The sequence below is a fragment of the Primulina huaijiensis genome, chromosome 4, assembly GCF_012295235.1.
Source record: "Primulina huaijiensis isolate GDHJ02 chromosome 4, ASM1229523v2, whole genome shotgun sequence".
Classification (NCBI taxonomy): Eukaryota; Viridiplantae; Streptophyta; class Magnoliopsida; order Lamiales; family Gesneriaceae; genus Primulina; species Primulina huaijiensis.
Window position 1 is genome coordinate 8,635,377 of NC_133309.1, and position 12,500 is coordinate 8,647,876.

Sequence of the window (12,500 nt, forward strand, 5' to 3'; positions counted from 1 at the left end):
ACGACATATCAAGTGTTCAACCCTATCTCAGATCAAGTCCGTAGTCTCCACTCTAATCACGATCTCTCTCTTCATCTCCTCGACCCTGAACCTGTCCCACCTGTTGTCATGCACACATACAAACACGACAACAGCCGGATAACTCCGGTGAGAATAAATCCCAGTATAAATCAACGAAACATGCAATCATATAATTAATATAAAGCATGAAGCAGATATCAGATATATATCAAAATCTGAAACATAATTAATATCAAACTATCAATCATACTCGTGACTCCACGACTCAGACTAGACTCAATCCTAGTCTAGGGATCCCGGTTTCCAGACGTTGGTATTCCTATATCGACCAACAGTAATAGAAGAAACTCCGATTCTATCCACGTCGATATAACCAAACATCCAGTGTCTTGACCTATCCGTCACAGACTGTGGCACTATCGCCAATACACTATCTTGTGACATCGTGCAATGTGCCCGTGGCGATCCCGCCACTATCAGGTACTTCTGTCACAAGATCACTCGTCTAATATTCGTCTAACACATGCTCTCTATACATCAATAGAACAAGCATATCAAATCAAATCAATGCAAATAATAACAAATAGTATGTGATTTAGGGAAACACAAGTATATCCTACTTGTGTCGATCTCCCAATACCACATTGACTTATACCTTTCTTTTATCGCAGTTCTGATGACGTTCCTGTCTGGAATTCAAAGTCTGTCAACCCTCAGTCTGGTAATGACAATATCAAATAGTACCATATTAATATACTGCTCAGATCAATATCGAATCTGATAAATATGGATTTAATTCAAAATTAGCGGCATAACGGAACAATCCCGATATCCCCGTCAATATCATCTCAACCGATATTAATTACAATCCATAACCCATATCCAATACAATCTGTAATCAATTAATAATCAAAATCTGTCCAATATCAATCAATATACTCTGAAAAATTATAACAAATCCGTACTCAATCTGTTTCTTAATCTGACTTCGATTCTATGATGTCTAACATGTCAAGAACATCATATTTGAATCCTATTCAATTCTGACAATAGCACAATTTCAAAACATATCAAAACGTAACAAAACTTACGTCCAGTTGGAGCCTGCGTCGATAGGAACACAGTACTGAAGTCGGACTGAAATTCTGACGGCCGGATCTTTCACAAAAAGGCGTAAGGATTTTCAACACATTCACAGAAACTTTTCTCGATTCTTTTCCTTTCCCTTCTCATTTCTGAAGGATTAACTTTGTGTATATATATATATACCATTGCATGATAAGGGCAAGTGGCTTCATTTTCGCTCAACACGTCTCGCGCATATGCGCGACCCCCTCTCGGCGCATATGCGCGAGACATTATGTCTCGGCGCGTGCCTTCCCGTCAGCTCGCGCATATGCGCGCCCTTCATCCGCGCATGTGCGCGATATTCTCTGGAATTCACATTTGGCTACCGAATACCCCCCGCATATGCGCGCCAACTCTTGGCGCATATGCGCCACATTCTCTGGACTCGGTCATCATCAAGACATCTCCTCGCGCATATGCGCGCACAATCTCGCGCATATGCGCGAGGTCCTCTGTCCTCGCAATAAGCCTCTCGCGCATGTGCGCGCCTCCTCTCGCGCATGTGCGCGTAAAACACTGCCCGACCATTCTTGTACATGCATTGTTATTCTATTTTCAATTTGATGCCTTTTCAATTAGCTCTCAACTTGATCTGACTATCATCACATCAATTTATCGCTAATTATTCTCAAATTACCGTAATAAAATCTCAGGCATTACACTTGGAAAGGGGCGCCAGAGAGGGTGAGAGACCTGTCGTGCCCGGACCCTGTCGCATCACGAGGCGTTGTCGGCGAGTCGGGTTGTTTTGGAATGCAGCCCCAATCGGGCGGTAAATTCCGTCCAAGGCTAAATACGGGCGAGAGATCGTTAGCGAACAAGTACCGCGAAGGAAAGATGAAAAGGACTTTGAAAAGAGAGTCAAAGTGTGGGGACCCGGACGCTAATCATCTTCTTCATCGTCATTAGGATCAATATACTAAACAAGTAATTAGGGTCATAAAATTTTTTTTCTAAATTATATGAGTGCGCAACGATGAAATAAATTTTTTTTCATATAAAAAATCAATATTCAGATCTAAAGTACAAATCTAGTACAATAAGTATTTAAACTAACACTAAGGTTCAACTACTACAAATCCAGAGCTGAAACCTATCTACATCAAAGTCCGGAATCACCACGCTAAACTCGTCTTCTCTCATCTTCTTCTTGACCCTGATCCTGTCCCACCTGTTGTCATGCACACATACAAACAAGACAACAGCCGGATATAATGAGAATTAAATTCCCAGTATAAACCATGTATACATGCAGTCATATAAACAATATAAAAGCATGCATCAGATATACATACATGTATCTTAATCAAAACATGAATCAATACTCTAAACAAGTACCAAAATCCGGAACATAATTCAATATCAAATAAGGAATCACACTCTGTGACTCTCAGACTCAAACTCGACTCATTTCTAATCTAGAGATCCCGATCTGAATAAGAACGCAACAATCTCCCACCTACTTTCCCGATCGTGGTGGCGGTACGTTCCTATTTACGGACTTTGGTCCTCTCTATATCGATTATCTACATTAGAAGTCGCTCTTCTTCTAAGCACATCGATATGACCAAACGTCCGGTGTCTTGGATGTTCTGCCAAAGACTAGGTATATCTACCTCAACTCTGACTCTGACAATGTGCAATGGGCCATTAACAACTCTGTCCTAATCTGGCCCTTCTGTCAGTGACTCTCACTCAATAGCTATCTACTACTCTATGCTTTTCTATAAATCAATAAACAAAGCATATTCATTCAAACGATATAAATGTATGAAAAGCGATCACATACAAGTATGTGATTTAGGGAAACTCAAGTCCAATCTGACTTAAGTTGATATCCCGATTGACATTGATTTATACCTTTATCTTCTCGATCTGACGAAGAAGAAGTGTCGAATTCAACTTTGTCCATACCCAAATCTGGAAATGACAATATCGAATACATACAATATCAGTATATAACTCAGTTCAAAACATGTTCTAATCAATACTCAAATCAAGATATAATCTGATCAATATCCACGATACAACGATACAGTCTCAATCAATACTGAATCTGATCAATATCGATCTACTGATGTTTCGACGGCATAATAATACAATCTCAATGACCCCGTCAATCTCAACATCACAGATATAATACCAGAACTCATAATCGATATCGGTATAACTCATAATCTCAACGATAACAGATAATAGTCTCAAATCTGTACAATCTCGATCATATCAGTTCTGAAAATCATAATAATTACATACACCGTCCGTTCTTCGATCTGACTTCAATTATACGATGTCTACTATATCATAAACACCTTATATGACTCATATTCGATTCTGACAATATCATAATTTCAAATCGTATCTAAATGTAACAAAACTTACGTCCAGTTGTAGCCTGCGTTGATAGGAACACGGTACTGAAGTCGGATTCAAAATCTAACGGGTGGATCTTCCACAAACTTCAAATTTCTAAACTAAAAGGCGTATGGATTTTGCGGAGCTTTTCTCGTTCTTTCTTTTCCTTTCTGAAGCACTTGGAGACATGTGATTATATATATCTCGTTGCATGGTTAATGATACGTGTCTTATTCTTCACAATTTCCAAGCGGCGCTCGGGCGGTTAACAATTACCGCTCGGGCGCCGAACACTCTGTCCGGTTACTCGGCTTGGGATGTACTGGCGCTCGGGCGGTCACAAACTACCGCTCGGGCGCCGCACCTTCTACCCGAAACATAATCCTATTGAACACTGGCGCTCGGGCGGTTATTTTCTACCGCTCGGGCGCCACTCTTTCTGTCCAAAATTTACACACTTCATTTGTTTTGCCCAAATCTGATCTCAGAGTAATCCGTTTAAAATCTTATCAAATCATAATCAAATATCTCCGCTTAATCATGATATAAAATCTCGGGCATTACATTTCTCCCCCCCTAAGATACGATTTCGTCCCCGAAATCACAGGTAATCAACTTAGATATCAAAATGAAATGTATAGTATAGGTTAATCAGAAAACTCATCTCAATGAACAATTCTGAAATCTCAGTCTCATATCAAATTCTGTCTTTTAGATAGATTCTTTAATGTCTTGTTAACTTTACTGTCTTTTCAACAGCAAAATACCTTTCATTCTGAATTATCTTTCTTTGACGGATCTTTGATTCCAAACTGGAATAATAAGTCAAGAAGATAATACCACTCAAAATCCCTCTGACAGAATCAATCTCACAATACTGGTTATACAACATCTGTATATACCAATCAACAACTCCTAACAAATCTGTTAATTCCTGTCAAGGTTATATTCAATCCCCGGCTTCACATACCAACAGTCATCCTTCGACGTTGGCATATTTAGTCTATCTATTCTGAGCTGTCTTCATTTCCTTCTGAATCAGCTGCATTTTCTTTGTCATATCTCTGATCTTATTAGATCTAATATCAGGTATCTCCGAGATATTATCCCTAAATAAAGGAAATCTGTAATTCTCACTATACAATACCTCGACTGAAGCTATTTCAATACTCCTTTGATAGCTATCGTAGTACAATCATTCACAAAGTGAAAATATATCGTACCAACTAGTGCTAACATCGAGCACTACATCTCTACAGATATCGTCTAGTATCTGGATAGTTCGCTCCGACTATCCATCGATATATAGACGATAGGTAAAAGAGGTTATTGAATATTCTGCCAAAAGTACAAAATCCACCGAAAATCATGGTATAATATAATCAACTTTGGCATTCAGTGGATTCTCTTCTCTTTTCTGACATAATTCCCAGTCGTCTAGTCATGTATGTACGTATTCCTGTACCACAGAACGTATGCAAATTCGAGCAAAATGTCAATCACAATCACATTATAGCACAATTTGGGAAACGATTTCAGTTGTTTTGTCACAAAGTTCATGGACATGTACTCCCATTTCTATTTCAGAAATCAATAATCTATATAACCAATCTCCTGGTTTTTATCTTTCTGTCTTCATCTGTTGGCAAGCTAGATATTTCAGTCCCAACTCTGCAATATCTAATCTCATCTGTTTCTATCAAAACATTTTCTGCTATCAGGATGTACACTGAATCAATTATTGCGCATTTCTGACAATGTCTGTCATTTCAAAGTCGACATATTTGGCACAAATAATCAGTTATTTACATACAATACAGTATTACTTACCTGAATTCTGATCGACACTCTATTCTGACTATCGATATCGACTTCTGCTGTATAAATCTGAAATATTCGGCACAAGGAGACTATTCTGTCACATACCTGTTACTCTGATCGATGCTCTGATTCGGTTTGAACTGTATATAATTTCAACAATATACAACAATCTGTATCAACACGGATTTAGAATAACAGCAATATCGGATCAGACTCAAAATATCAAACGCAATTTCTGACAATACTGTCACTGTCAATTCTCACTAACCGATCACATTTTCAACGTTGTTTAAATCAACTGCTATATCATCTTCGAATGTAATGTCCCCCAAACAATATATATGTCTCTCATACTGTTTTAGAACAATAAAAATTCTCAAGCAATTTCAAAACAACAATCATATACAATAATCTGCTAAACTCGGGAAAATATGAATTTCTGATATCGGTGTTGTTCTCAGCCACTGATCATGGTCTTGACAGTGCCAATATCAATCAGTATACCAGATTCGGATATCACATACTCGGAATACAATCTGTCTCAATCCAGATTCATATCTGAACAGCTTCTGTATATCATATCTCAATTCATACAAAACATTCAATTCAGTCATATGCTGCGAATCTATCAAAACATCATAGATAAACGGCATAAAATCATCAAAATACCTCGGAACACAGAATTCATCAACCCATAAACAGAACTGAAGTATCTCCAAGATAAGCACTCAATCAGATATAACTCTCAACCAGTACTCTTCTACTGATATTTCAATTCTTTCAATCCCATCAGTGTCATTCTGTATAGAGTTCTAAAATAAGAATAGTACCTGATATCGAATCAAGGCTGAAAACATTCTCCTTGATAGAAGGCAAATCTCTAATCTCATCTGGGAATACTATAGCAGCTCTCCTGCTACTGGCAAATCAACTCATGGTATAGTTAATTTCAGTAATCAACTGAATGCATAAGGAATAACTCCATTCCTTTCGATAATCATCGAATCATCAAAAATACGGATATCAAAGGAATTCTAGATCTAGAATCCTGACCGTACATTGTTCATTCTTCGGCCATTTAAGGTCCGAATATTACCATATTTTGGAAATAATCTACAATAGCTCTGTACTTGGTTAACATATCAATAGCAATAATGCGGTCAGAATCAGACAACACAAGTACAACACAGTCTAACTCAATTTCACTCTCATCTTACTGCAGTATACAAGAGGTCACAGAATCTCACTGATATCAAATCCTCTCCCCAAAAGGAAAGAGATCAATACTACAGTAAATACAGACCCAACAGATAAAGCATGTCTCAATGCAGTTCATACAGAATCATGTATAAGATGTATTAATATCTAATACATACGCAAAATAATCACAGAAGAACAGTTACCTGTCATTATATCATCAAGTGCCTCCTGGGTCTGTTCCTCGGTCACTACAACCAAATGATTTTGCTCCCTGAAATCTTCGGGAACCTCTCTGTGGACAAACTCTAGCAAAGTGTCCGGACTGTCTGCAAATATGGAAACTACCAAATACTCCTTGGCATTGCTCTGTGGGATGTCTCCCTCCACAGGTTCTGCAATAAACTCCAGTATAACTCGGGCTAGAACCACTGGAGCTAGATGAACCACTCGGTCCGCTCCCTCACTTCTTAAACTGTTTCTTTCGAGTTTTCAGCAACTCATGCTTCCCAATCGTACTGCCACTATCAAATCCAAGAGGGGATTGCTGTATCTGATGTCGACTCACATCCAACCTTCCTAGTTGTCTAATCAAACTTGCCTCGGCTCTTTTTGCTTTATTCAAAACATCAGCGAAATGATGGAGTCGTTCTACCTTCATCAAGGCAACTATCTCAGAATTCAATCTTTTGATGAACTGATCCGCTACAGCTTCCTCATTCACAGCTATAAGAGGAGCAAAACGCAATAAGGTAGAGAATTGATCAACATATTCTTCAATATTCAGTTGGCCATGCTTCAAATTCTCAAACTCTGCTCTCTTATCCTCTTGGTACGAAACTGAGAAAAATCTTAGATAAAATTCAGCTCTAAAGACTTTCCGCGTAATTACTGTACCACGCTGTTCTAATACTCTTTTGGTTGCGATCCACCAACTTCTTGCAATTTCTTGTAATTGATTGGGCACTAGTTTAATTCTCCGTTCATTTGGGTAGTCAAGTGAATCAAACAGTATCTCTATATCATCTAGCCAATTCTCACAATCCTCAGATGTCTCTGTACCCTTCAAAATCGGAAGTTGAACTGACTGATATTTTTTAAAATTGGTTCAATTTTTCTTTTTAAAAATTAATTTTTGGAAAATTAATAATTTTCTTGTGAAATAAATAATTAGAATATGATTTTAATTATTTATGGTAAAAATGAGTTTTTACAAGAAATCAATTATTATTGATTTAATTGAAAATTAAATAAAGGGGTTTATTTAATTTATTAAATTCTTTAATAATTGTGGTGGTTTGTGATAAATTATTAGATATATGATTTATCAATTAATTAAATTGATGTTAATATTTGATATTAAATGCATAAAGGATGATCGAGAGCCTTGACCAATGTGTTAGGTGTATGTTAGGATATTTTACTGTTTTTATTCATTTTTATAATATTTGATATTATTAAAGTATGCCTGGTTTATGTCCCGTTCCCACCCCATGAGATGTATCCCTTATGTGCCATGGCTATTCAAATGTAATTATTAGAAATAGTGGGAGATCAAGACTGGAAGATGGTGGGCCCGATGATCAAGATGAAGACATGTAAAATATTGGAAGCTTTTGTAATAGTTGCATTTGCATCCCTGCATTCACTTAGGTTTTGGACCTGGATCCATGTATGGCTCATATGGATCTAATAGTGTTGGCGATCGATCATCCTTATTTATTGTTGAATGTCATATTATGACATATGCGATATATAGTTGTATGCATGTATGTATATTATTAGATAATACAGTTGCATGAATCCGGCAAACATACAAACTCATGGCACGTGATTTTTAAATTAAAATGATGAGACAATTTTAAAATTAAAATCCCTCATTTTGAATATGAATCAAAATTTATATCAAACCGAAAAAGTAAAAATTAAAAGAGTTTAATTTTTCCTTGCCTTCCATCAACCGTGGTTGAATGTTGATCGCTACCCGCGGACAGTGTCTGGCTCATATTATTGGGGGAACTCATGGCGACCGTCTACCACAATTCAACATTGATGGGTTGGTTTGACACGCGAAAATAAACGGCGTCATATTATTGAGTCCTTATTAAACGTGAGGCAAAACACGCGGAGGTTGCATAGGGATGCAATTGGATTCCACCTTTTAGAAATTATAATTGGCTGAAATTATTCGGGATTATAATTGGCTGATTGGACTCTACGTGCCCACTAAGAAAATACGATTTTCCTTTTTCATCACAGGGTGGTGAAAATGTCAAAATAGTGGGAGAGAATTTATAAAATAAAAATCCATATTTTATATCTTAAAATTATTTTAAAATAATCAGCAACTATTATTCTTTTTCCATATCAGTATATTTTCGATTTCGTCACATAATCAAATTTTGTTATTAACAAGCTAACCGAATCTAATTTTCAAGACTGGTTGGGAAAATTGTTCTGAATTCGGAGAAAATGTCATACACACTAATGTCAGTCTTGCTGAACTGACAATGCATGCAAGATGGCGGGACCATAGTGTGCAAGCTAAAGTGTAATGTGCTCGCTTCTATGTCAAATGAACTGTAGGGACAGTTTGAGGAAATGATTGAATTCTGCTGACATTCGAATACACATGCAAGAGTTGCATGGTGCATGAAATTCGTACAGTGATGTACACCATTTTTAAAAGCTCATAACTGCACGAATGCAAGATGGGGCTTTGGTCCATGAGCGTGGTGTACATATGATTGGGCTTATTGAGAAAGTGGTGGGCCTGGAATATGTGATTCCCAACGAGTTACTTGATGACATCAATTTGTTGTCATTCTCTTCCTCATTTGACGGGTTTATGGTGAACTTCAATTTGATTAAGATTGATGATAGCCTTGAAGAGCTAGTCAATATGATTATCACTTATGAAGCTACCATAAAATAGGAAAATGTTGTTTCCTAATTGGGCTTCTTGTCAGGAACGAAAAATAGCCCACAAGGTAAGGGAAAGAAATGTTCTGCCCCTCACAAAGAAAAACAAACCCAATAAGAAGCAAACTCCGAAGGATACTTAAAGGGCCCACAAAGTCCGATAAGTTAGAACATATTTGTTTCACTGCAAGAAGAATGGACATAAGAAATTATCTGGGCCAAAAATGTTTTGGAAATGATAAGTGAATGTCCAAATTAAACAAGATTTCAACAACAAACAAAAGAAAATTAGAAGATCCAAATCCCGCACAAATATGGCACGCTAGACTAGGTCATATTTCCCAAAGAAGGATGCACAGGCTAGTGGGAGAAGACATGTTTGACTTGTCTGACATAAATTCTCTACTTATTTGTAAGTCCTGTCTAAAAGGAAAAATGACCACAACTCCATTCGATGGAAACGTGGAACGTGCGCATGGTCTACTGGATTTGATCCATACAGACGTTTGTGGCCCGCTAAGTGAGCACAAAATTTGGGCAATCCTACTTCATTACCTTTACTGATGACCATTCGAGGTATGGGTATGTTTATTTGATGAAACACAAATCTGAAGTGTTTGAAAAGTTCAAAGAATTCAGATCTGAAGTAGAAAATCAGCTAGAAAGAAGTATTAAGGCACTTCTATCTGATCGATGTGGAGAATACTTGAGTGCTGAATTTTTGGGTTATCTAAAAGAGAATGAGATTCTCTCACAGTGGACTCCACCAGCAACACCACAATTGAATGGTGTTTCTGAACGTCGAAATCGAACCTTGTTGGACATGGTTCGATCCATGATGGGATTCATTGAATTGCCTACATCGTTTTGGGGCTTTGCGCTTGAAACTACGGCAATGTTGTTGAATAATGTCCATACTAAAGCAGTGGATAAAACACCATATGAGATATGGATGGGGAAACCTCCCAAGTATTCTTACTTGAGAATATGGGGATGTCCTGCGTATGTGAAGCAGACAGTGGGAGACAAATTGGATAGTAGATCCACTTTGTGCTACTTTGTAGGATATCCAAAGAATTCTGTTGGATATTATTTCTATCATCCTAGTGAAGCAAAAGTGTTTGTTTCAAGAAATGCCACCTTTTTGGAAAGGGAGTTTCTATTAGATAGAAAAGGCAAGATGATAGAACTTGAAGAAATTCAAGATACTCCCTCAACTTTAGAAGTTGAACCTAATCCCCTAGAACCAGTAGTTGAAGTACAAGCTCCTAGAAGGTCTGATAGGGTTATTAGACCACCTGCCAGATATACACTTCTTCATGAACAAGGCCATGATGAGCCTTGTGTTGGATGTGATCCAATGAATTTCAAAGAAGCAATATCTGATACTGATTCAACCAAATGGCTTGAAGCCATGCAGTCAGAAATGGACTCTATGTATTCAAACCAAGTCTAGACATTAGTGGATCCACCTGAGGGAATTGTTCCCATAGGATGCAAATGGATCTACAAAAGAAAGCTTGGGGCGGATGGGAAGATAGTGACCTTCAAAGCAAGACTGGTTGCAAAAAGGTTATACTATAAAAGGCAAGGAGTTGACTATGAGGAAACTTTTTCACCAGTTGTTATGTTTAAGTCCATTAGAATACTACTAGCCATAAAAGCATGGTATGACTATGAGATATGGCAAATGGATGTAAAGACTGCATTCTTCAATGGAGACATGAAAGAAGAAATTTATATGTCTCAACCTGAGGGATACACGTCAGTAGGAAGTAAGCATAAGGTATGCAAACTTCCGAGATCAATATATGGTCTCAAGCAGGCGTCAAGGAGATGAAACCTCAGATTTGATAGCACTATCAAAGAGTTTGGTTTTGCTAAGAATCGTGAGGAACCATGCGTGCACAAGAAAGTTAGTGGGAGTGCAGTGACATTCCTAATACTTTATGTTGATGACATACTACTCATTGTGAATGATGTAGGATTACTGCAATCAACTAAAGTATGGTTAGCAAGTAAATTCTCCATGGAGGACATGGGTGAAGCATCTTATGTATTGGGAATAAAGATCTATAGAGATAAATCGAAGAGGATGCTGGGACTCACCCAAGTCACTTATATCGATACTATTCTGAAGATATTCTCTATGGAAGAGTCCAAGAGAGGATACTTACCAATGTATCATGGTGTTACTCTATCTAAAGCCATGTGTCCCAAAACTGATGAATAGATAGAGATAATGACACGTATTCCATATGTGTCAGCCATTGGTATTATCATGTATGGTATGATATCGACATGTCCTGATGTTGCTTACGCTCTGAGTGTTACAAGCAGATATCAGGCGAACCCTGGTCCAATGCATTGGAAGGCCGTGAAAGATATTCTTAAGTACTTGAGAAGAACTAAGAACTTGTTCATGGTATATGGGGGTGGAGAATTGAAATACACTGATTCTAACTTCCAATGTGACGTAGATGATTCGAAATCGACCTCTGGTTTTGTATTCATGCTTAATGGTGCGGCTGTCTCTTGGAAGAGTTCCAAGCAAGACACGTTGCGGGTTCCACCACTGAAGCTGAATACGTTGCTGCATCAGCTGTAGCCAAAGAGGCAGTTTGGATGAGGAATTTTGTCCAAGAGTTGGGCGTCATTCCTAATGGAGTAGATCCAGTCCCGGTGTACTGCGACAACACTGGTGCCGTTGCGCAAGCAAAGGAACCAAGGTCTCATCAAAGATCCAAACATATACTGAGGAAGTTCCACATCATCCGGGAGATTGTGGGAAGAGGAGATATATCAGTTGAAAGAGTTGCCTCATCAGATAATGTTACTGATCCACTTACAAAGCCCTTGCCAGGACCATTGTTTGAAAAGCATCGCGAAGCAATGAGATTAAAGTTTATGGGTAGTTGGCTCTATGGCAAGTGGGAGATTGTTAGAGTAGATGCCCTGTAAGCCAACTGTTGGCTAGGGAATTTATTGACTCAGTTGTAATAAACAATCTTTATTTTAATATAATTTATTTTTTAATGGTTTTGTTTACTTTATCT

The 12,500-nt window shown here is 37.8% G+C and overlaps 1 long non-coding RNA gene across 1 annotated transcript in view; it reads left to right on the forward strand.

Moving 5' to 3' along the window:
- LOC140975304 (uncharacterized) overlaps window positions 1–12,500 on the forward strand; it is a 38,934-nt gene that overhangs the window by 15,616 nt on the left and 10,818 nt on the right. The window lies entirely within an intron of this gene.